Genomic DNA, 22,704 nt, shown 5'->3' on the forward strand with positions numbered 1-22,704 from the left:
GTTTTTAGCATGGAACCGGGGTAGCGCACTACCAGGTATAGTATGGGATGTGTTCAAGGTGGGCATTTGGGGTGAAACTCTTAGTTTTAGCGTGAATCACCAGAAGGTGCAAAAACAGCTGCTGCAAGATTTGTATGGGGGGAGGATGAAGCTTGGTTAATTGTGGCTGTTCCAGAGAGGGCTGAACTAACAGCAATCCAGCAAAAGCCTGCATTAATTAAATCAGCCATTAATGACATCTCACAAAGGAAAGTGGCTGAGAAATATTCACTGCACAAAAAAAGATTATTATGAGTACAGTGAGCACATGGGGCATCTGCTTGCGGTAAGGACCAGGCAAAAAGTGACAGTAGGAGAAATTACTGAAATCAGAGATGAGAAGGGCCACCTCATTACTGATGCTGATTAAATTTGTGAGGTATTTCAAGAGTTTTACGCAGCCTTGTATGATGCTGAAGAAATAAAGGATATAAGTGATATCAACGAGTATTTAAACCAGATTTCTTGATGTAAAGTTAACCCTGAGGTTCAGGACTCCTTGGAAGCCCTGTCAAGAAAAATGAGACTTACACAACTCTTATAGATCTCCCTTCAGGTAAAGCAGTGGGGGTTGAAAAACTCCCATTAGAATTTGTTTCAATTCTTTTTTTCATCCCTAGGAGATGAAATGACTTAGATTCTCCTAGAGGCCCAAAGGGGACAATATCTACCAGAATCTTGGGCTTTGATGAATATAATGGTGTTGAAAGTCCTCGTAGTACCCTGGGTCACATAGACCTATCACTGTAATAAATAGTGACACTAAGGTCTACTGTAAAGTTTTAGCAACAACGCTGCCATATCAAAGGAAAATTAGTCTCTCTTAGACAACATGGTTATATACCAGGAAGGGGAACCACCAATCAGTGGAGTCATTACTTAGTTTGATGAAGCAGCAGAGTCAGAGAGATCAATGGCTCTTGTACTGTTGGATGCAAAAAAAGCATTTGATAGGGTAGCTTGGAACTATCTTTGGGTGCTTATGAGATGGCATAGATTTGGGGAGAGTTTCATCAGAGCAATTCAGAAAGTGTATTGGAATCCCATTCCAAGCTCCAGATTATGTGGGGACAGTCTGAATCTATTCACATAATAAGAAGAACAAGGCAAGGGTTCCCCTATTCTCCTTTATTGTTTGCCCTCTAAATAGAATCATTGATCAGAAAACCAGAAATTAATGCTCTAATTAAACCTATGTGATTGCAAGGTAGCACAAAGACTTTGGCATATGCCAATGATATCACAATTGTGACGCCGGACCCAGGGGCACCAATGATTGAAATAGAAAAGGAGGCTGAGGAGTTCTGGGTGTTCCTTGAATCAGAATAAGACTCAATTGCTGGTCAACAAACACATAAAGTTAGTTGATACTCGTATAGCTGAAAAAGCTGTTTATTTGGGAGTCAGTATCGAGGCAGATTTGAAAAAGGTGGTCTATATATCTTAACTATACCAAAGGTTCTCTATATATCTTAGATATTTGATGCTACCCAGAGACTGAAGAGGATGGGCAGTCCCCAATTTCAAGTATCATTAGTGGGCTGCAGCATTACGATATATGAAATCCCGCAGCCTAACAGAATGGACCCAAGGATGAAGCATGCTACCAAGGGGTAACCCTGGTGGGTGAGGGTTTTTTAGGAAACCACAGTTTTTCCTTAAAACCTTTAAGGAGGGTTAATTTTGCTGATCCAGGTTAGGCTTCTGATGTGTTATGTTATATAGCCATTCAGGATGATAAGTCCGGCCCCTGTTTTCCTCCTACTCCCTCTTATGTTCCTACAGTTCTGGGCAGTGTACAGCTATGGGCGGTTTTATATAAAACTGTGAGAAGTATCTCCAAACCACACGGGCACACATATAGCACAACATACCTGAAATACACATGACAGAAGTCACAGGACTCACTTTCTTAGCTGAGGAAATAGGGTAGATTCTAACATCGGTATCACCTTTTGAAAATACACCTGCATTAGACACTCTGGTGGATAGCAAAGACTGGGATGAACTAGGCACTCTCAAAAGGAACCAGATCAAAACCATGATCCAAGGGATCATGATGACTGAATACCTTAGGGCAAATGCAGCTCCCCAGGGGCTCATAATAAGAAAAGAACCTTTCATCTTCCAACATGACAAGACTTTTAAAAAAGATTGGTAGTTCATATCTTGGCATTGCACTCATGATTGGATAATCCTGATCATGTCATTCTGATCATCAAAACTGCAGCCAGACTAGGAGATTAACTAAAAAACTAAAAACAGAAATACATAAGATTGAGGTTTGTTTGAAAAAATACCAGTCCACAGGGGCCCTTAAGAGAAGATTGGAGGAACTCAATCAGACCATGAATGAATTTGAAGTCTATCAGAAGCAAACAAAATTTCACAAACTAATGAGGGATACCAGTAGGTTCACGCTCGAGCGTGTACACCGTTACATCAGGCATAACTTTGATCTTACAGGAAGAAATCCAGGTTACAACACAGACTCAAATTAATCAGAAACTGGCTCTAGTGGCTCTATGGGCACTGAGGGGAGTTATCAGGGAAGATGGAGCAATAGGAGAAATAGGATACTTGGTTTCAGACTGTCAAGAGGGTGGGGTCCCTATCCTGGAACACCCATGTACCCGGTTTCTAACCCTTACAGCCTACCTCCCCCAGGATCCCTGCCACACCACCCTAATTGTATACACCCCAGTTTGAACACTGGGATTCCCAAGGTGGCCCCTATCCACAGTACTGCCTTCCTTTTTCAGGATCAGGACAAAGATGCCCAAGAGGTAGAATGAAAAGGCAACCCTAAGTACAATGGGCTCGTGCCCAAAAACAAGTGGGGATGACAACAAGGAGCATGACAAAAGAGACCTCACTGGGTAGAGTAACTAACCATGTCCGAGCAGCCGAACAGCTTAGTAGTAAATCTTACCAATGAAAGGCTGACAGAGACAGAAATGCAGGTACTGGAAAAGGGCCTGGATTTTATACCCACAGCCCCTTAGGATAAATTCAAGCTCAGTTGCAAGATAAATGAGTTTGTGAGAAAGATCAAACTGAGAGCTTTTTTTGAAGAAAAACCCTATTGACATGGAGACACAGGGAGACACAGGTCTGAGAAATAAATCCACATTTACTCCTCCCAGCACATTGGTCCCAGTAGAGATACTAGCTTTCGAAAATGCAGTTGTAGAGGAAATTAACCCAAGTACTTTGAGGGTGATCCACAATACCACCAGGGAAGAAAAGGCAGCTATAAAGGAACTGGCAATAATCTGAGTACAGCCATAAAACAAGTGGGTAATGGTGGAGCCATTGTGATCCAATACACAAGAGCATACCGTAGGGAATGCCTCAGACTGCTAAGTGATGAATGCAATTACGAGAAACTCATTTCTTGAGAATTAAAATCACTAGCATGGTAGAGCAAGCTTTGGCACATGACTGGATCTCCCAAAAAAAAGGAGGTTTTCTAATCAGCAGGAACACTGTGACCCCTTATTGTTACACCATTCATAAAATCCACACGAATTTGGAGGCACCTCCTGGAAACCCCATAGGCCCTCATTTTGACCCTTGCTGTATTTTGACCACCATGGTAAATGTGGCGGTCCCACCATTATGAGTGTGGCGGGTTGGCCTCTGCCAACCTGCCACTTCCCCATTCATACCGCCATGGCAGTCAGAACTGCTGGGCCTGGGATGATCATCTCTGACCCGGCGGCCCACAGAAGATCGCTGGGGGTATTAGGAGCCGACTTTCTGCCATGGTTTCCGCAGTGATAGCACCGCCACGAAAACCATGGTGGAACCTGTGACAGGGAATTTCTTCCCTGTCACAAGTAGACAACTTCCCCACCCCCAGCAAGGACTAAACTCCCCTCCCACCCTCCATACGCAGCGCCCCCCCACGCCCACCCTACTCCATACACTGAGCCCCTTCTCTCCACCCTCCACCTTCCACCCCCTCCCTGCATACATGCATACAGACACCCACACGCACCACGCATACACCCATTCAGCTACACTTACATACACGCATTCACAGAATTTGTTCTGAGGATGGAGACTATAAAGTGCAGGCAAGCCGTTTAGCATCCATATTGGAGGCAAGGACATGCCCACTCAAGTTGGTAAACCAAGCAATGAAATGGGCAGGTAACAATAACAGGGAAGGCCTACTAGAACCCCCCTCCCCCAAAGAAAGGTAGGATAGACCAACATGCACAACATTTAACATAGCTTCAAATCAAGTGAGCAAGATTATAAACAAACACTGGCATATCCTCAACAGTGGGTCATTGAATTTTCCAAAACTAATTAAGTTTGAGAGACATGCGAGTACATACACGCCCTCGAAAAAGAGGGTAGACAGGACAGATAGCCCTAACCCTTTACCCCCATTAATGGGCCATTACCCATGCAGGGGTGCAGTGTTTGCCACCTCACAAAGGTCACTAAAACCATATATTTTAATAATAGCACAACATGGAACATGAGAGAGTTTACCAACCAACATACAACAAGTGGCATATTTGATAACATACCCCTGTAACCTACATTATGTGGAAATAACCACCCACAAAATCAGGACCAGAATCAGTACACCACAGTAACCTCAGATGTGGATGAGCCACCACTAAAATGCAAACTCACTATATAGAAAAGGGTAATACAGTACAGAACTACCAATGGGTGATTCTCGAACACCTGAAAGATGTGACCAACAGCAAATCAAGACTTTTTGAAAAGGAACAACGCTGGGTTTTTAAATTGGGAATAAATGTTAGGGGTCTGAATGAGAATATCTTTTGGAGCCAGCTGACTCTGTAATGGCCTCCCCTACACACAGTACAAACCATCTACCCCTTTGCTATGCAATATGGGCAGTAAGAGCCACCAAACAGTGTCAAGGACCCTCCCAAAATGAAACAGGACTTTATAGCACTTATTATTCCTACACACAGTATAAACCATCTACCTCATTGCTAATGAGTATGGGCAGTAAGGTCCCCCAAACCTCGTTGTGGACTCTCCCAATATGAAACAAGACTCTATAGCATTTATGACTCTGAATATTTATAATGCTTCTTGTACCCCTGGGAGGGGGGATCCACCCTGATTCAACCACACTTGAGGGCATTAGTTATTAGCAACTAACTGAGAGTTTTTTTTTTTCTTGAACAAGCCCATGGGCGACCAGATGTGTTACTTTTCTATGCCAGTGACATCCCAGTAAATCGGGCACTGGTTTGGCCGCCTGAGTCTTGTGAGTTTTTGTCTAGACACAATAGCAAGTTCCATGGAATGCCACCATTTTGTACCAATTAGCATTATAGCTTTTTTTTTGCTTTGCCCTAGTTGCCTTAATGAGACACCATAGGAAGTTCCACTGAGCGTGACCGTTTTTCAACAAGCAGCGTTCTAGTGCTCACATGCTATGGAAAGTAGGCCGAACCCAAATGCCTCCCAGTGCTTTCTCCAAAACATAAATTCACCACGAGAGGTGGAGGAAGCAACATTCAGATCTCAGAAAGGAGAACAGTAGGTTGGACAGAGGGAGTGATGCTTTGGAGTAGTGATTATTCCCTCTGATTTTCTTTAGCAGTACAAGAGCAGACCACCACGGGCGGTAAACAAAACGCCATAACAATATTCTCTCCCCATTTCAGAGTTTGACTTCAAGCACACACCCCACCGGCGGATTCATAATACCTGAACTAGTTATTTATAATATATGTTGTGTGTCCACTATGTATATGTGCTTTATGTTGTTTGTTCTGTGTTTCATCATATCACTGAATGCAGTCACATTATACAGGCATCACTAAATGCAGTCATGCAGCGTTATTTCTGAATGCTGTTGCCATGAGTGATTTTCATATTTGGACTATTGTATGCCAATTGTATGCACAGCATCCCAATGCATGTATTTGAGTTACCTACGATACTGCCTCTAACTGGGCAGATCAACACTCCTTTTATGTTTCCACAGGTAGCATATTGATGGGACCACAAGAGCTAGGTGCAGTATATCTTATTATTAGCATGCAAGGGACGTGTATTGGCACACTTTTCCTTTAACGAGTGGCACCAGGGAGTCATTCTTGGTCCTGATGAAAAGCTTAGGGGTTAACTTTAAAACATGTAGACCAGGAAGGCAGGTTCATAATATAACCCACTCCCACTTACCCCGCTTTTAATTATACCATCATTAGGGCAGATATTAAACTATTGATTTCCCTGAGAGGCAGGTATTTTTTTCAAGACCCACCCTCTCCTATTCTTTACCACCATAGCAGATTAGATAACACAAAGTGCTCCCACATAATTTGTTGGTCGCAGAACACTTTATTCCACAACAGAATGGGATGGACCCAATGATGAAGCATGCCACCAAGGGGTAGCCCTGTGGGTGAGGATTGTTTAGGAAAACCACAGTTTTCCCTTTAAAACTTTTAAGGAGAGTTAATTTTGCTGAGGGCGGGCTTCTGTTAACTTACCTTAAAACAGGTGAAAATTGGTCAATCACTGATCGTCATATTTAGCTTTTCTATAAGACCGTAGTTTTTGGTGCAGAAACTGCATCCATAGTGTGGAAAGTTAAATATCACGTGTGGACTGCAGCACATACTGTGCCATCCTCTAATGTGACAAGGAAACATGGCAGCAGACATATCAGTATAGCCTGACTGCTGCAGTTTAAACCTGCCACACTCCCATCTTAACTGGCTCTGAGTGACCATAGAGAATGGTACTGCTCATTACCCTGACCACATCTTTTGGTAGACACACAGATTCTACACAAGGTGAGAAAGGTTTCCCCATCCTGGGCTTTGGGAATAAGGTGCACTGTGAAACTGTATGAATTTGGGAAATACTGAACTACTGTAAAAGTGAGTAAGGTTGCCTCTGGGAATTTTATCCTATTGGTTAAGTGAGAGCCAAGAGTTGCCCCGGCTTGCTAGCTGGTGCCAGGCATAAATGTGGCAGCCCAAGTCACCTCCTCAGAATGATTTCTAGACTTGAGGAAGAACAGAAGGATTTCACCTGCTGTTTGAGACTTGTGAGGACACCTGAAGGGATGGACCTTTTCTCACTTATATCCTAGACCTAGAAGTAGACTCCAGGGGTCAGTTGGCTGTCCTCCTATGTGTCTACAGGGACATAAAAAGCTGCCAGATTTCCTAAAGTGCCCAGCTACCAGTAGCAACTTGACTTGAAATGGATCCTGCTGTTGTCGCTGAGACCCTAAGAGTCTCTGAGTGTCTACTCTAAGGTCTCCGGGGCCTGGGAAGTGTACTTCTTTGGTTGTTTGAGTACCAAAAGAAAGTTTGGGAGCTTTTACAAACTTTTTCTCCAGAGCTTGAGCAGGGCCTTCTGGAAAGTTTATGCAATGATCAGTTTTACAGCTGTGGATCAGACTTCAAATTTGCCCCACTCAGAGTTCCCAGCATCTTCTACAAAACAAATAAGTTCTATTCTGCATTTGAACTTAGAAACATTTCAGTGAGGAATCTCCAAAGCTCCAGACCACAAGTGAGACCAACCTGCTTCAGCTATACAGCATTCGGTTTGACAGGCCTGGCTAAGGTTTCAGCGGTGATCCATTCGAGGACTTTTTCTTCTCAAAAAGTGACAAACTCCCTTTCTACATTACACCTTAGTAGAAATGTCAATGGTTTTCTTCCAGAAAGTGTAGTAAGTCCTTTTCTGAAGTTGTCTTAAAGTGTTTTTTGACTTTTTGACCTGCAAACTTTCACTAAGACCAATCCACACGGTATAGCCGAATTGGAATGCTGAGGTTGGCCTGAACACGTGTCATGGTCCCATTCCACTGTGACCTTTAACTTACATTGATTTACATTGGTTCTTTTCCCACTTAAATGTTTACAAGTTCATAGCTCATGTTCTACTTTTGGATTTTTGTCATTTTGGTGACATTTTGATTTTATAAATTGGTGTGGGATTTTTATTGTGTTGTGCATTTGGATTTTTAACTGTTTTGGTCCTTCTAAATGCCTTAAAAGTTTCTCTAAGTTAAGCTTGTCTGTTCTCTACCACAGCTATCAGTGGTAGTTTAAACTACTGAATCCTTTGCCTGGACCTAAAAGGTTAGTGACCATATTACTAGTGCTGGACTGCTATACACCTCAATTAACAATTCACAGTTATTCAGCTGGTATGTAATATGGCTTTTGTGTATGAAGTCATTACTTGAGTACAGTACTCATGCAGAGAATCACCCATCCATATTTTGTACAATATGTTTAATATTCACAAAAATTAGGCGTATTTAGTAAGGTAAGAAAATTGCAATATCGCAGCCACTAATTCAACATTCTGAACCTGCATTTGTTTTGGTGGTTCTAGCAAATTCATGTTTTTAGACAGTGTGAGTTATCCTAACAGAACAAAAAGGCTTAACTTAGGGCAATGTGTAAAGTATTTGTGCAGTCCCAAATTAGTACTAAAGACAAAATACCAAGCAAAAAACAAGCCAAACCAAATTAGAAAAGTAAAGTAAACTTTAATAAACAAAATGACACTAAAAAGACAAAAAAAACAATAAAGGAAGCCTGAGATAACTTTGAAAAAAGGTTTTAAGTATCAATAGTTCCAAAAAGCACGAAACGTCAATGGAAGTCTACAAATGGGTAGACTCGAACTTAGCCACTATTTGAGGCTGACCAGATGGATCCTTGGTTGGATACGCCAAGTGAATTGATCCTGGTCAAAGGCTGGAAGTTAAAACATTCACAAAAATTCCTAAGTCCTTCTTCAAAAAGGGACTTTCTCACTTTTTATTCAAGAAAAGCTTTGATATTTCTGTTGAGTCAAGATGCAGAATGTGACTTTGTCCCCATTTGAGAAGAAAAAGTCCTCCCTGTACAGGCCTCTGCTGAAATTGTAGCTAGCACCATGAAACCAAAGGCCAGATACCGGAAGCAAGTTGATCCCACTGTAGCCCTGAAGCTTTGGAGGTTTCTCACCGAAAACTTTCTAAGTAACAATGCTGAATGGGACATAGTTGTTTTTTGGAGGTTCGGGGTGCTTTGAGTGGAACAAAGCTGAATTCCAATGCAACACTGTGGAACTATAGGTCAGATCTTTTTTTCTGGTGGGTCTCGCTGAAGCTCTGGAGGAAATGTTTTCTAAAGATTCCAAACTTTCTTCTGGTGCAACCACAGGAGTAAATTTCTAAGGCCCCCAGGATCTCAGGAGATACTCTTAGAGGCTCTTAGGGTTTCAGGCAGAGGCCAGCAGCAAAATCCAGTGCAGGTCCAGTTGCCACTGCTCAGCTGGGTACCTCAATTCACAGAAATCAGGTCCAGTCCTCTTCTAAACTTCTACAGTGATCTTGGGGGGATAGCGGGAGGCTTGGGTGACACGTTTATGGTTGCAACTAATTAGTGGGTGGGGATGATGCCTACCAATGTGGTAAAAGTTACTGAGGGCACTTTTTTGGGGCATTTTCTGTTTGCTTTACTGCAGACAATCCAAAAGTGATGAATAACAGTAATGAGCAGTCCCCTCCTCTGTGGTCACTCATTACTGGTTCTGGAGGTAGCTTGCCTCCCACTGTGATGGGTGCCAGACTAACTTGATGGACAACGTCTGGGGCCTTTCCAGTGTAATCTGACCTTTACTTGTGAAAAGGCAGTCCTCTTTGAAGTTAATTACTGGCCCCACCCTATCCTTTCTTCAGGTTTTGGGATGAAAAACACGTTCCCACTCCCAGGCCATTGCCCCTGCCCTGGGGCAGTTTTCACACATCTTTCACACCTCATTCAGACCAAATAAATGACAGGCAGTTTCTGGACAGATAATGCAAAATAGCCTCCAGCATCCAGCAGCTTCCAGCAGGATAACTGTTGCAATTCCAATACATTTAATAAATAGCAGAGTTCATCATTAGATTGGAATTTACTAAATATTAAAAATGTCTTTGTATGGAGTCAGTTAGCTGGCGCAGGTCAAAAGTTATAGATTAAAGAGTATAATTTATATTTTATCTTGTCCTTTGTGCCAGTTAGGGCTTACCTGTGACAATGTCAGTTTGGGCTTAGTCACTGGTTTGCAATGTCACACATGTTTCACTCTCAGGTATTAGGCATCCTACCTCGTGAGCAGTAAGGGGCATGCAGGAGTGACTTATGTAATACTTTAAATCAGGTTTTTCTACCTGTCAAAATGATGACTTTGACAGGTCTGTGTAGCAGAGTTAAAGGTGCTGCTTTCAGGCTACATAGGGTAGGCCTGAAGCCATGTTTTCACTGCAAGTGTAGTTGCTCGCACAATAGGTTCTGTACTTATTCAGTGCTATTTAACTTTTCATGCCAGGGGTGTATTCCTGCACCATGTAATATGGTCTTATGGGAAACATAACTTTGCCAATCAGGTTCAAGCCAATTTCAACATGTTTAAAGGAGAAGCTGAGGTACTTTATTGCTGTTTAGCAGGGGTAAAGCGCACAGAGTTTAATGTTAGGAAAGGGATAGGGCGGAAATTGGAGGAATATCACTCAAAGGATGGTTGTTTCCCAGACCAATAAAATCAATTATGGATTTGGCCACAAAAGAGCAATGTATTGGTCTCTTTTCTCAATTGTTTGGCTGAGCTTAGAGCCATGACTCTGTACCTTTTGGAAACTATTACACTTAAATTACTCCTAAATAGATTCATGATTCTATAAATTACTGATGGTTTTTGGGAAGCTGTTTCTCCACAAAGTGTATCCCTTCACTCCTGACTTGAACTTGATACATAGGTACTATAAATCAGTTAGGGAGGAAAACTTTCCATGTTGCATCTCACATTTCTAGGACGGTCTGTCAGCTATGCAAATCTATGTTTGTTCATAATGTAGTTGTGTTTTCCACAGATTGTACTACCTTTATTCCAGTGTGGTCCCCATTAACTCCATGATATCTCATATTTCTAGGAAGCTGAATTTTTCATAGTTTGCACCTCCATTGCTGCTGAGTCGGCCCATAGACTTTTTGAATCCCTAAGTTTTTTAGGAAGGATCGTCTTCCCCAGCCGTCACACTCATCATGTCTAGGTGGACCTCTAGGCCCTCTTTACGGCTTTGGTGGTCTTTTATTAAGACCGCTGAAGCTGCGGGTGCCAGAAGACTGCCATTTTCCAACTACTGAAGGATTTCTGCCACAATTTGGGTGTCAGTTATACTGGTCGGCAGCGGAGAGGCGGTTGCAAGCACTAATACGGCATGACGGTGTCCTGGTGGCAGGGCTCTGCTGGCCGTAGAAGAGCCTGGTCCTGTTGTGACCTCCTTGCTGCACACGGTAAGTCAATCATCTAACAGGGGAGGGGGTGTTGCATGTACATGTGTGTATATCTGTGTGTGAATGTAAGTGTGTATGCATGTGTGTAGGCATGTGTGAATGTGTGTGTGATTGTTGAAGTGAGTGTGTGTTAGTATATTTGTGTGAATGCGTGTCTATTGTGCGAGTGAATGAGTGTATGTAAGTGTTGGTGTATGTATTTATGTAAGTGTTGGTGAATGCGCGTATGTAAGTATTGGTGAATGCGTGTATGCGGGGTGCGTGTGGGTGTGTGTGTGCATGTATGCAGGGAGGGGGGTGCTGTCGTGGAAGGGGGAGTGGGTTGTCATGTAATCGAAGAGGGGTGTTGGGGGAGTTGTCTGCTGGTGACAGGAAAGGACTTTCCTGTCTCCTGCAGCCTTTCCACCAGGGTTTTCATGGAAGTGCTACCGCTGTGGAAAACCTGACGGAAAGGTGACTCGTAATACCGCTGGTGGTCTTCAGAGGACTGCTGGCAAGGAGGTGCTGTCCTCCAGCCCAGCTGTCCTACTGCCCTGGCAGTACCAGCGGAGATGTGGCGTTTGGCAGAGGCCAAACCACCACACTCATAATGGGGTGATCTTCACCGCCAGCCTGTCATCGATGAGACCGCCACTGTGGCCCAGACAGTCTTCGGACCACCAGGGTCATAATGATGGCCATAGTCTCTGTAAAACCCTGGTTATAAAATTGCAACTTCAACAGGTTGCTACCACATCGCTCTTGATTGGACCATTAGTCTGTTTGTAATCATGGTGGTTTTTCAGAAGCTGACTCTTCCACCAGTAAATCTGGTGGTAAACCTACATTTGCAATCAAATTTACCTTCTCATAGGCCCTCATTACAACCGTGGCAGTAAATGCCACCTACCGCCGTGCTGACGGCCGCCAACATACCGTGCCCGTGGCGATATTCTGCCACGGGTATTATGACCCACACTGAGAATTCGCCACAATGCAGACACCCACACACGTCCGCCACTCCAAAGGTCAGTGGTAAACTGGTGATAGCAAAACCCACACCATTACGCCAACAGGAATACGCCTACAGTATCACAACCCACGAATCACCGCAGCGGTCTTTGAAATGCAGTAAACCATTGGCAGTAGACACCGCTGTGCACAAAATACACACACATTTACAAAACACCACCAGATTGGATAATTCAAACTACACACACCTGACACACATACACACACCCACACACTCACACCACTATAAAACACACACCCACATTACCCACAACCCTTTCAATGAAAAAAAAGATTTCTAACACAGAGAAACACAAGCCAGGAGCACCAACTCAATCAGAGGCACAGAACACCATCACCCATACACCATCCACGCGCATCACAGCATACACCCCAACACATCACTGCACACATCACCCCACACATCCTCACACATGTCACTCGCACCACATCCATGGCACCCCAAAGAAACCTCAGGTTTTCAGAGGAGGAGATAAGGGTCATGGTGGAGGAAATTATCCGGGTAGAGCCACAGCTATTTGGTTCACAGGTGCAGCAGACGTCCATTGCAAGGAAGATGGAGCTATGGCGGAGAATCATGGGCAGGTTCAACGCTATGGGACAGCACCCAAGAACCAGGGATGACATCAGGAAGAGGTGGAAAGACCTACGGGGGAAGGTGCATTCTGTGGTTGCAAGACACCAGGTAGCTGTACAGAGGACTGGCGGTGGACCCCCACCTCCTCCCCCACAACTAACAACATGGGAAGCGCAAGTCTTGGCGATCATACATCCTGAGGGCCTCGCAGGAGAAGCAGGAGGACTGGACTCTGGTCAGTCAAATCTTTACTACTTTATCCCTCCCACTCTACCTGCATGTCATCGCAAACTCCTACCCCTACCCTCACACCATCACTCCACCACCTCACATATATCCCACTATCACAACCCACCCATCCCAATACCAAGCCCTGCATGCAACACCAATGCATGGACACCCATCACAGACCTGCATGGACACCCATCCCCACAGCATTCCCATTATAGAGACTCACCCAGCCCACAAAATCACCACTCACACAAGGCCAGGCTGATAGGGAAATCACAATCATACAGGGAAACACACCCATGCACAAAGTACATGCAGATACATTAACACTACATTTGCATCCCCACAGGACCCATACTCAACGTCACCGGAGAGGAGGTGCCAGCTACATCCAGTCCCACCACAGAAGAGGCCCACAGTGACGACAGCAGCTCTGCATGCCTGGATCAGGATGACCAACCTGGCCCATCCGGGACCTCTGGACAGTTGGTTCCCCTGCCACAGTCCCAACCCACCATAGAGCCTCCCCCCCTCAGGAAACACCAGCGCAGCACCCACTCAGCGGGTCCATGCCACTGTCCCCAGGACACGTCAATCAGCCGTGTGTCCACCACTACAGGGACCCCAGGCAACCCCTCAAACACAGGAAGATCAGGACACGTCAATCAGCCGTGTGTCCACCACTACAGGGACCCCATGCAACTCCACAAACACAGGAAGATCAGGGACCTGGGGTCAGTGGCAGTGGGCACACGGTTCAGGGGACAGAGGCCCAGGACAACAAGGAAACTGGGAGGACTGCTGTGCGACAGCGGGAGGACGGGCCCAGGGAACCCACTCTCCATGAGGCACTCTCCAACATCCTGGGAGCATACCACCATTCCCAGGAGTTGATGGGCCACATACTGGCCAAATTGCAGGAGACCCAGTGGCTGCAGGAGGGACAGTTCCTGGGGATCAGGGATGACCTAACAAAAATCTACACCATTCTGGTCACCATTGCAGGGGTGCTGGCTGACATGGGCAAGACCATGAGGGAGGCAGTGGCAGAACAACGGGCTCCTGACACTAGCCAAACTGAGGAACACCCTTCCACCTCCACCGGTGCTAGTGGACAGGAGGCCCTGCCATAGGACCAACAGGCCACCAGCACGCAACCCCCTGCAGAAGGAGAACCACCCCGCAAATGGTCCCTGCCATCCAGGCAGAAGCCAGAGAACATTGCCAAGACCCCGCCAGGAAATAATACTCTCCTGATTGTCACCTTTCTGTCCCACACTGTCACCCTGTCCACCTTCAACTGCCATTACTCCCCTGTGATACCAAGAGACTGGACTCTACCCTGGACTTTCCTCCACCATCATCCCAGCCCATTGCACATCCCCATCTACTTATGAGCACCTAAATAAACACCATTGGAACAAATACCAATCTGGAGTCTGTCAAATGATTCACAAAATGTATTAGTACAACATTATCAAAGCATCGCAACTCAAATGTACAGTGAAATATACTTTGGGATGACCTTTGGTGGGCAGCAGTACACATAGCAGGAGCCAGACTGGGGCACAGAGATCTGAAAATAGAGATGCCAAAGGGTACAGTCAGTGTCCATAGACATAGGGAAAGAGGCTGCCTTGTACAATGTCCAATATATAACTGAAATGTAAAGTGAAGTTACAGTGTCTTACCTGTGTGTCACTGGAAGTACTGCTGAACTATATTGCTTCTGTTGTCAACATCTTCTTCCTCTGCCTCCTCTTCCTCAATGTCCACAGGCTCCACCGCTGCCACAAGACCATCTCCAGGCACATCCTTCTGCAGAAAAGGCACCTAGGTGGTCATTACAACCCCGGCGGACGGTGTTAAAGCAGCAGTAAGACCGCCAACAGGCCGGCTATAATTTTTTTTGCAATTACGACCGTGGCCAAAACCGCCAACAAAGACAGCCACTATAACACTCCGACGGCCACGGCGGTACAAACAAACAGCGCAGCGGTCACCGCCAACAGACAGGCGGGAGACTATGTACCGCCCACACTATTATGACAGGTCAATCCGCCACCTTTTCTGGGGCTGATTCACCGCGGATAAAAACCCAGCGGAAACAGGAATCCCAAAGGAAAAATGCTCACCTCTACAACCCCACGAGGAACGAGGATACCATGGATCCGAAACTCCAAATCCTACCTGCAATAGTCTTCCTGCTCCTCTACCAGGAGCACGAATGCCGGCGGCGAAGACCACGGTGAGTACTGCACCTATGACACAGGGTAGGGGGGAGTGGGAGGGAAAAAACAGTGACACACACACGCAATACGCAACACCCCCACCCCCACACTTACCCACGACAACACACATACTAATACAGCTTGATACATTACAGTTACACCCCCTAACCCCCCCTCGGAAGAATGCAAAGACAAAAGGAAATGAGTGTAACCATTGTAATATATTAAAAACAAGTAGGCAAAAATATATATATACATCATGTACAAAATATATACCAAGCATAGTAGTCCAGGTAGTGCTCAAATAAAGGCCCACACAAGATCCCCGACCATGATGGAGAGAACACTGCAGGGGCATCAGAGAGCAAGAAAACAGGCACCTCAGGGGGAGGGAAAGGAGGGGCACCTCAGCCGGTTGAGTGCACAACGCCAAATCCATGAGAGGGCCACATGCCCACTGTTCCATCCTGGGGAGTGCAAAGCCACAGTCTCTCAAGTCTCTACAGTGGGTGGGTTGCCCACTGTTCAATCTTGGGGAGTGCAAAGCCACAGTCTCTAAAGTCTCTACAGTGGGTGGGTTGCCCACTGTTCCATCCTGGGGAGTGCAAAGCCACAGTCTCACAAGTCTCTACGGTGGGTGGGTTGCCCACTGTTCAATCCTGGGGAGTGCAAAGCCACAGTCTCTCAAGTCTCTACAGTGGGTGGGTTGCCCACTTTTCCATCCTGGGGAGTGCAAAGCCACAGTCTCTCAAGTCTCTACAGCGGGTGGGTTGCCCACTGTTCCATCCTGGGGAGTGCAAAGCCACAGTCTCACAAGTCTCTACAGTGGGTGGGTTGCCCACTGTTCAATCCTGGGGAGTGCAAAGCCACAGTCTCTCAAGTCTCTACAGTGGGTGGGTTGCCCACTTTTCCATCCTGGGGAGTGCAAAGCCACAGTCTCTCAAGTCTCTACAGCGGGTGGGTTGCCCACTGTTCCACCCTGGCGAGTCCAAAGCCACAGTCTCTCAAGTGGTTCTGGAGGGGGCATGGTGCCCAGAGTGCTTCATCCTGCTAAGGAGAGAGGTAGTGGATGGATCTCTCCACTGGTTCTGGAGGGGGGCTCTGTGCCCAGAGTGCATCATTAACCCCGTGACGGACTCAGTTGCGTCAGTGCCCTTGCCGCTCATGGGCCAGCGGTGCTTGAGACGGCGGTGCCCTGTTCAGCGGTGCTTGAGACGGCGGTGCCCTGTTCAGCGGTGCTTGAGGCGGCGGTCTCCATACCAGGGACTCAGCTGCTGCCGGGTCTTCATGGCCCAGCAGGGCTTTTGATGGTGGTCCTTCATGGCCCAGCTGGGCTTGTGATGGCGGTCTGGTCCTGGGCAGCTGGGCTTGTGCTGGCGGGCCGTTCCTGGGCAGCTGGGCTTGTGCTGGCGGTCCGGTCCTGGGCAGCTGGGCTTGTGCTGGTGGTCCGGTCCGGTCATGGGTAGCTGGGCTTGTGCTGGCGGGCTTGTCCTGGGCAGCTGGGCTTGTGCTGGCGGTCCGGTCCTGGGCAGCTGGGCTTGTGCTGGCGGGCCTGTCCTGGGCAGCAGGGCTTGTGCTGGCGGGCCTGTCCTGGGAAGCTGGGCTTGTGCTGGCGGGCCTGTCCTGGGCAGCTGGGCTTGTGCTGGCGGGCCTGTCCTGGGCAGCTGGGCTTGTGCTGGAGGTGGCCTCCTGGGCAGCGGGGATGATGGCGGTCTTCTCCGCCGTGCTGCTCTTCCCAGACTTGTTGGGTTTCTTGTGGCCCTTCCCCACCTTGGATGGCTTCACAGCTGACTCCACAGTCCCACCGGGACCCCTGGGAGCGGCTTTGGTGGCTGGAGCCTTCCCCCTCTCCCGCCGGGCACTGGCCAACTTCTGATGCTTCACAGGTGGGGGACTGTCTGTGCTGTGGCTCCGTGCCACACTGGCTGCCCTGGTGGCCGGTGCACTCCAGATTCCGGTGACTACAGGCACCAGTGGTCCCGGAGATGTTGTGGCTCAGGTGCTAGTTCGGGATCTGGGAGATTGTCGGGCTGGGGGAGTTGTGGGAAAGAGGTCAAGGTTGGACAGGAAAAGCTTTTTGGACACACTGGGAAGGGTAGCTGGAGGGGGTTTGGGAGTGGAGGAAGAGGTTGTGGTTGTAGGAGGTGTTCGTTTGGTGACTTTGGGTGAAGGTGCATGCGCTGGAGGCTGTCGTGAGGTGGATGGCTGTTGGGTGGGTGTGTGCCTGCGTTTGTGTATCTTGGGAGGGGGCGTCACAGACTCACTGGGAGAGGATACAGGGGACGTGTGAATGGTAGTGGGGGTGGTGACTGCACGTGAGCGGGGTGTGGTGGTGGTTGTGCCGGTGATGGTAGTAGTGGTTGTAGAGGTAGTGCATGCAGGTGTGAGTGTAGACGAGACTGGGAGGGAGGACGGAGACGAGGAGGAGGGGGACACAGTGGAGGCAGTGGATGTTGGTGTGTCTGCATGTGTCTGATGCTTGCGTGAGTGCCTGTGGGATGTGTGGTGCTTATGTTTGCCTGAGCTTCCCTTGGGTGTTGACGTGTGTGCATGCTGGTCTGTACGTGCGCTTGGGATAGGCTGAGGTACAGGGGATTGGGTCTGGGTGGAGGAAGTTGGAGGAGGGAGGCTAGACACAGGGACAATGGCTGCCATCAGTGCTGAGGCCAGAGTCTGAAAAGCTCGCTGAAGGGCCGCCTGATCAGAATGAATCCCCTCCAGGAATGCATTGGTTTGCTGCAACTGCCTTTCGACACCCTGGATGGCATTCAAAATGGTAGACTGCCCAACAGTGAGGGACCTGAGGAGGTCAATGGCCTCCTCACTGAGGGCAGCAGGGGTGACTGGGGCAGGGCATGAGGTGCCTGGGGCGAAGTTGATGCCCACCCTCCCGGGTGAGCAGGCACGGGGCGAAGGCTGCGGGGCTGCTGGGAGGGCGGTGCTGGAAGTGGGGGTGGCGGCTGTACCTGTAGATGGGGGGGCACAGATGTTGCCACCACCACAAGGGAGCTCCCATCAGAGGACGAGTCCGTGTCACTGGTCTTAGCTCCTGTCCCCGCCGTGGAGCTCCCCTCGCCCTCCATCCCACTGGTGAACTCCGAGTCCATAGTGTTGCCCTCCATGGCCATGTGGGATGCAGCCCCCTGGTGCTACGGTGCCACTGCTCCTCCGCCTGATGATGCTAATGCACACAAGAACAGAGAGACCACAAAAAGGGGGGACGACAGAAGAAAGACATGTTGAGTGCATGCATTACCGCTACCGTTGGAGGACACGACAGACACAGAAGCCCCCTGCACTACGCCACGCTCTTGGGCTCCTCTGTTCAATTCCTGGGAAATGGCCTACTAAAATATGGACGACATCTGCACACATGGATGACACAGGGGCATGACTAGGTGTACTTGGCACTCTACAGAGGTGGGCTGCAGGAGGGGTGCCACATGGCCTGCCTTACGGAGGGGCCTTGCCTACGGAACTCACCCTGGCCTAGGGGAACCCACATCTTACCACCCCCACCCAGACACCTCCACTGCGTGCAATGTCAGCAGAATGAGGGTGTACTCACCCCCATGTGGCTGCTGTGATGCCCTCAAGCGCCCATCCAACTCCGGGTAGGCCACCGCCAGGATCCTGAACATCAGGGGGGTCATGGTGCGACGGGCACCCCTCCCACGTTGGGAGGCCATCCCCAGCTGAGCCTCCGCCGTCTTCTTGCTCCAGTGGCGAATGTCCTCACATCTTTTCCCAGCAGTGGGTGCTCCGTCTGTGGTAGACCCCCAGGGTCCGGACGTCCTTGGCGATGGCACGCCATACATCTTTCTTCTGGTGGGCGCTGACCTACATGAAATGTACAGGGGGAAGAGTAAGTAATTACCAACTGCATCGTCAAAGTGATTGGCCCCCATCCCTACCCTTGGCATGTGGCACATGCATTCCCCGTCTTTCATGCACGCAGCACTCTCCCCCCTTCCTTCCTGCATCCAGCCCTCTCCACACAGCCATAGCCCATACAACAAGCTCCCTGTGTACTTACCTGTTTGTCTGGAGGACCGTAGAGTAGCGTGTACTGGGGGAGGACCCCATCCACGAGTTTCTCCAACTCCTCCGATGTGAAGGCAGGGGCCCTTTCCCCAGACACTCAAGCCATTGTCTCTTCCAGACCGAGGTCGCAGCAGCACGCGCAGTGTAGGTCCTCTCCTGTCGAAGATCAGGTATCAAGTGATTGCACAGATAGAAAATGGCGGTCATGTCCGCGGTGGTGCGTACCGTCACCGCAGGCGTACATCGTCATTGGCTCCTGGGACCCATAGTGTCCAATGTTAACCAATGCAGCATTGCGCCGCGGTCTTCAACCGCCTGCCGCGACGATGTACAACGCCAGAGCAGTTACCTCACATCCCATTGTCCCACTTTAGAGGTCAGGCAGCCGCCATTTCAGGGGCCCACATGGGTTCATTTTCAACTGCGTCACACATACCTAGACCTACACTCAACACACATACAGGCCACTTTTTGAGTATGAATAGTGTTCTGGGTAAACTGTGGGTACGTACCTCTGAGTTGTTTGACTCCGTGCTCACTGTTGTTCTTCATAGGCACCATCCGCTGGGACATGTGAGGAGATGGCGGCATCCTCCGGTGCACCGACCGTTGGTGGACCTGTCGACAATGGAGGAGCGACATGTGACTATCACATACAGGCTTGACCGTGCCACAATCCAGGAACTGTGTACCCAGTTGGAGACAGACCTGATGTCAGCAATCTGCCATCCCACAGGAATCCCCCCTCAAGTGTAGGTGCTGTCAGTGCTCCATTTCCTTGCAAGTGGGTCATTTCAAACAACAGTGGCCATAGCATCAGGGTTGTCCCAGCCTATGTTTTCCAACGTGTTGTCCAGAGTGTTTTCTACCCTGCTGAAACACATGCGGAGCTCCATCGTTTTCCCTCAGGTGGAGGATTTGCCTACAGTGAAAGGTGATTTCTATGCCCTGGGACATATCCCAAACATCATAGGTGCCATTGTTGGGACCCATGTGGCTTTGGTCCCCCCCCACAGGAGTGAACAGGTGTAAAGAAACCGGAAGAGTTATCATTCAATGAATATACAGATGGTATGTTTGGCAGACCAGTACATCTCCCATGTGAATGCCATGTTACCTGGCTCAGTGTATGATGCCTACATTCTGCGTAATAGCAGCATCCCTTATGTGATGGAGCAACTCCAGAAGCACCGTGTGTGGCTATTAGGTGAGCACCTGGAAGCAAGACAGTGGGAATGGTTGTCTGGGTCGGGGGATATCCCTACACGTTAGTGCGTGTCTAACAGTTGTCCCTCGCCATTTGCAGGTGACTCTGGTTACCCCAACCTGTCAGGGCTACTGACCCCAGTGAGGAATCCCAGGACAAGGGCAGAGGAACGCTACAATGAGGCCCATGGGCGAACTAGGAGGGTGATCGAGCTGTCCTTCCGCCTCCTGAAGGTGAGGTTCAGGTGCCTCCATGTGACAGGTGGATCCCTATTCTACTCACCAAAGAAAGTGTGCCAGATCCTCGTGTCCTGCTGTATGCTTCACAACTTGGCTTTGCGATGACAGGTGTCTTTTCTGCAGGAGGATGGTCCAGATGGCGGTGTTGTGGCAGCTGTGGAGCCTGTGGACAGTGAAGACGAGGAAGTAGAGGAAGAAGACGTGAACAACAGGGACTCAGTGATCCAGCAATATTTCCAGTGAGACACAGTTAGAATACAAACCTGCCTACTACATGTACTTTAACACTACTACCTCTCTACTGTCTGTCGTTTTCACCCAGTGTACGGTCACTGAGATGTCACTTTCCCTTACGATTTCACAGATGTGGGTCCCACTGTGTGACATCTGCTTAGATTCCTCATGGACTAGAGCTGTGTGACATAGGTAAGTTGACATTACAATTGAAAGAGCTTTTTGTCACTGTAATTGCTAATACACAATTTTGAAATCACAGACAGACTCCAGATTGTTTTGTGCTTTAAGCGTGTTTATTTAAGTGCTCAATATTGGTGGGGGTAGTGACATGGTGAGGGGTGATGGTGGAGGAATGTCCATGGCAGAGTCCAGTCTATTAGTCTCACAGGTGCATTGCCCTAATGGGCATAGGAAGTGGAGCTGGGGCAGTTTGAGTATGGACAGGGTGACAAAGTGGGACAGTAGGATGACAATCAGGGTGGTCTCATTTCTTGGCGGGGGTTTTGGCATTGTGCTCTGTCTTTGTCCTGGATCTCAGGGACCGTTTGTGGGGTGGTTCTCCCTCTGCAGGGGGTGGGGTACTGGTGTGGTGGGGCATCCTGTCGACTAGCTCCGGCGGAGGTGGTGGGCAGTTCATCATCCATGCTAGTGTCAGGGGCCCCTTGTGGTGCCATAGTGTCCCTCCTAGTGTTCACGAGTTCCTTTAGCACCCCTACGATGGTACCCAGGGTGGAACTGATGGTTCCTCCCTGAAGCCCATATACTGTTCCTCCTGCAGGCGCTGGGTCTCCTGAAACTTGGCCAGTACTGTTGCCATCGTCTCCTGGGAGTGGTGGTAGGCTCCCATGATGGAGGAGAGGGCCTCGTGGAGAGTGGGTTCCCTTGGCCTGTCCTCCCCCTGTCGCACAGCAGCCCTCCCACTTCCCCTGTGCTCCTGGGCCTCATCCCCTGGATCGTGTGCCCACTGCCACTTCCCCCAGGTTCCTGTTGTTGTTGGGGTGGTGGGTTAGCCTGGGTTCCCTGTAGTGGTGGACACACAGCTGATTGACGTGTCCTGGGGACGGAGGTATGGGCCCGCTGGGTGCGTGCTGTGCTGGTGTTTCCAGAGGGGGGAAGGTCTGTGGTGGCCTGTGCCAGTGTGAAGGGAACCGACTGTCCCGAGGTCCCCGATGGTCTGGGCTGGTCATCTAGATCCAGTTGGACAGAACTGCTGTCATCACTGTGGGCCTCTTCTGTTGGTGGTGTGGACATGTGTGGACCCTCCTGTCCGGTGACGTTGGGTAGGGGTCCTGCAGGGGTATAAAAGGATGATTATTGCATCTGTGTGTGCCATGGTGTGCAATGAGTAGGTGACCGTGTACCCCAGTGCTTGCATTCCTGTGTGGGACCTTGTGTGATGATGGTTTAGGGGGGTGTATGGGTATGTGCAGTGGGCATGCTTTAGTGATGGGTGTCCATGCTTTGTTGTTGCATGCAGGGCTTGGTGTTGGGATGTGTGGTTTGAGATGTTGGGACATATGTGAGGAGTTGGAGTGCTGGGGGTGAGGGTGGGGGTATGTGCTGGCTTGCAGGTAGGGTG

This window comes from Pleurodeles waltl, chromosome 2_2, assembly GCF_031143425.1.
Source record: "Pleurodeles waltl isolate 20211129_DDA chromosome 2_2, aPleWal1.hap1.20221129, whole genome shotgun sequence".
In the NCBI taxonomy this organism is placed as follows: domain Eukaryota; kingdom Metazoa; phylum Chordata; class Amphibia; order Caudata; family Salamandridae; genus Pleurodeles; species Pleurodeles waltl.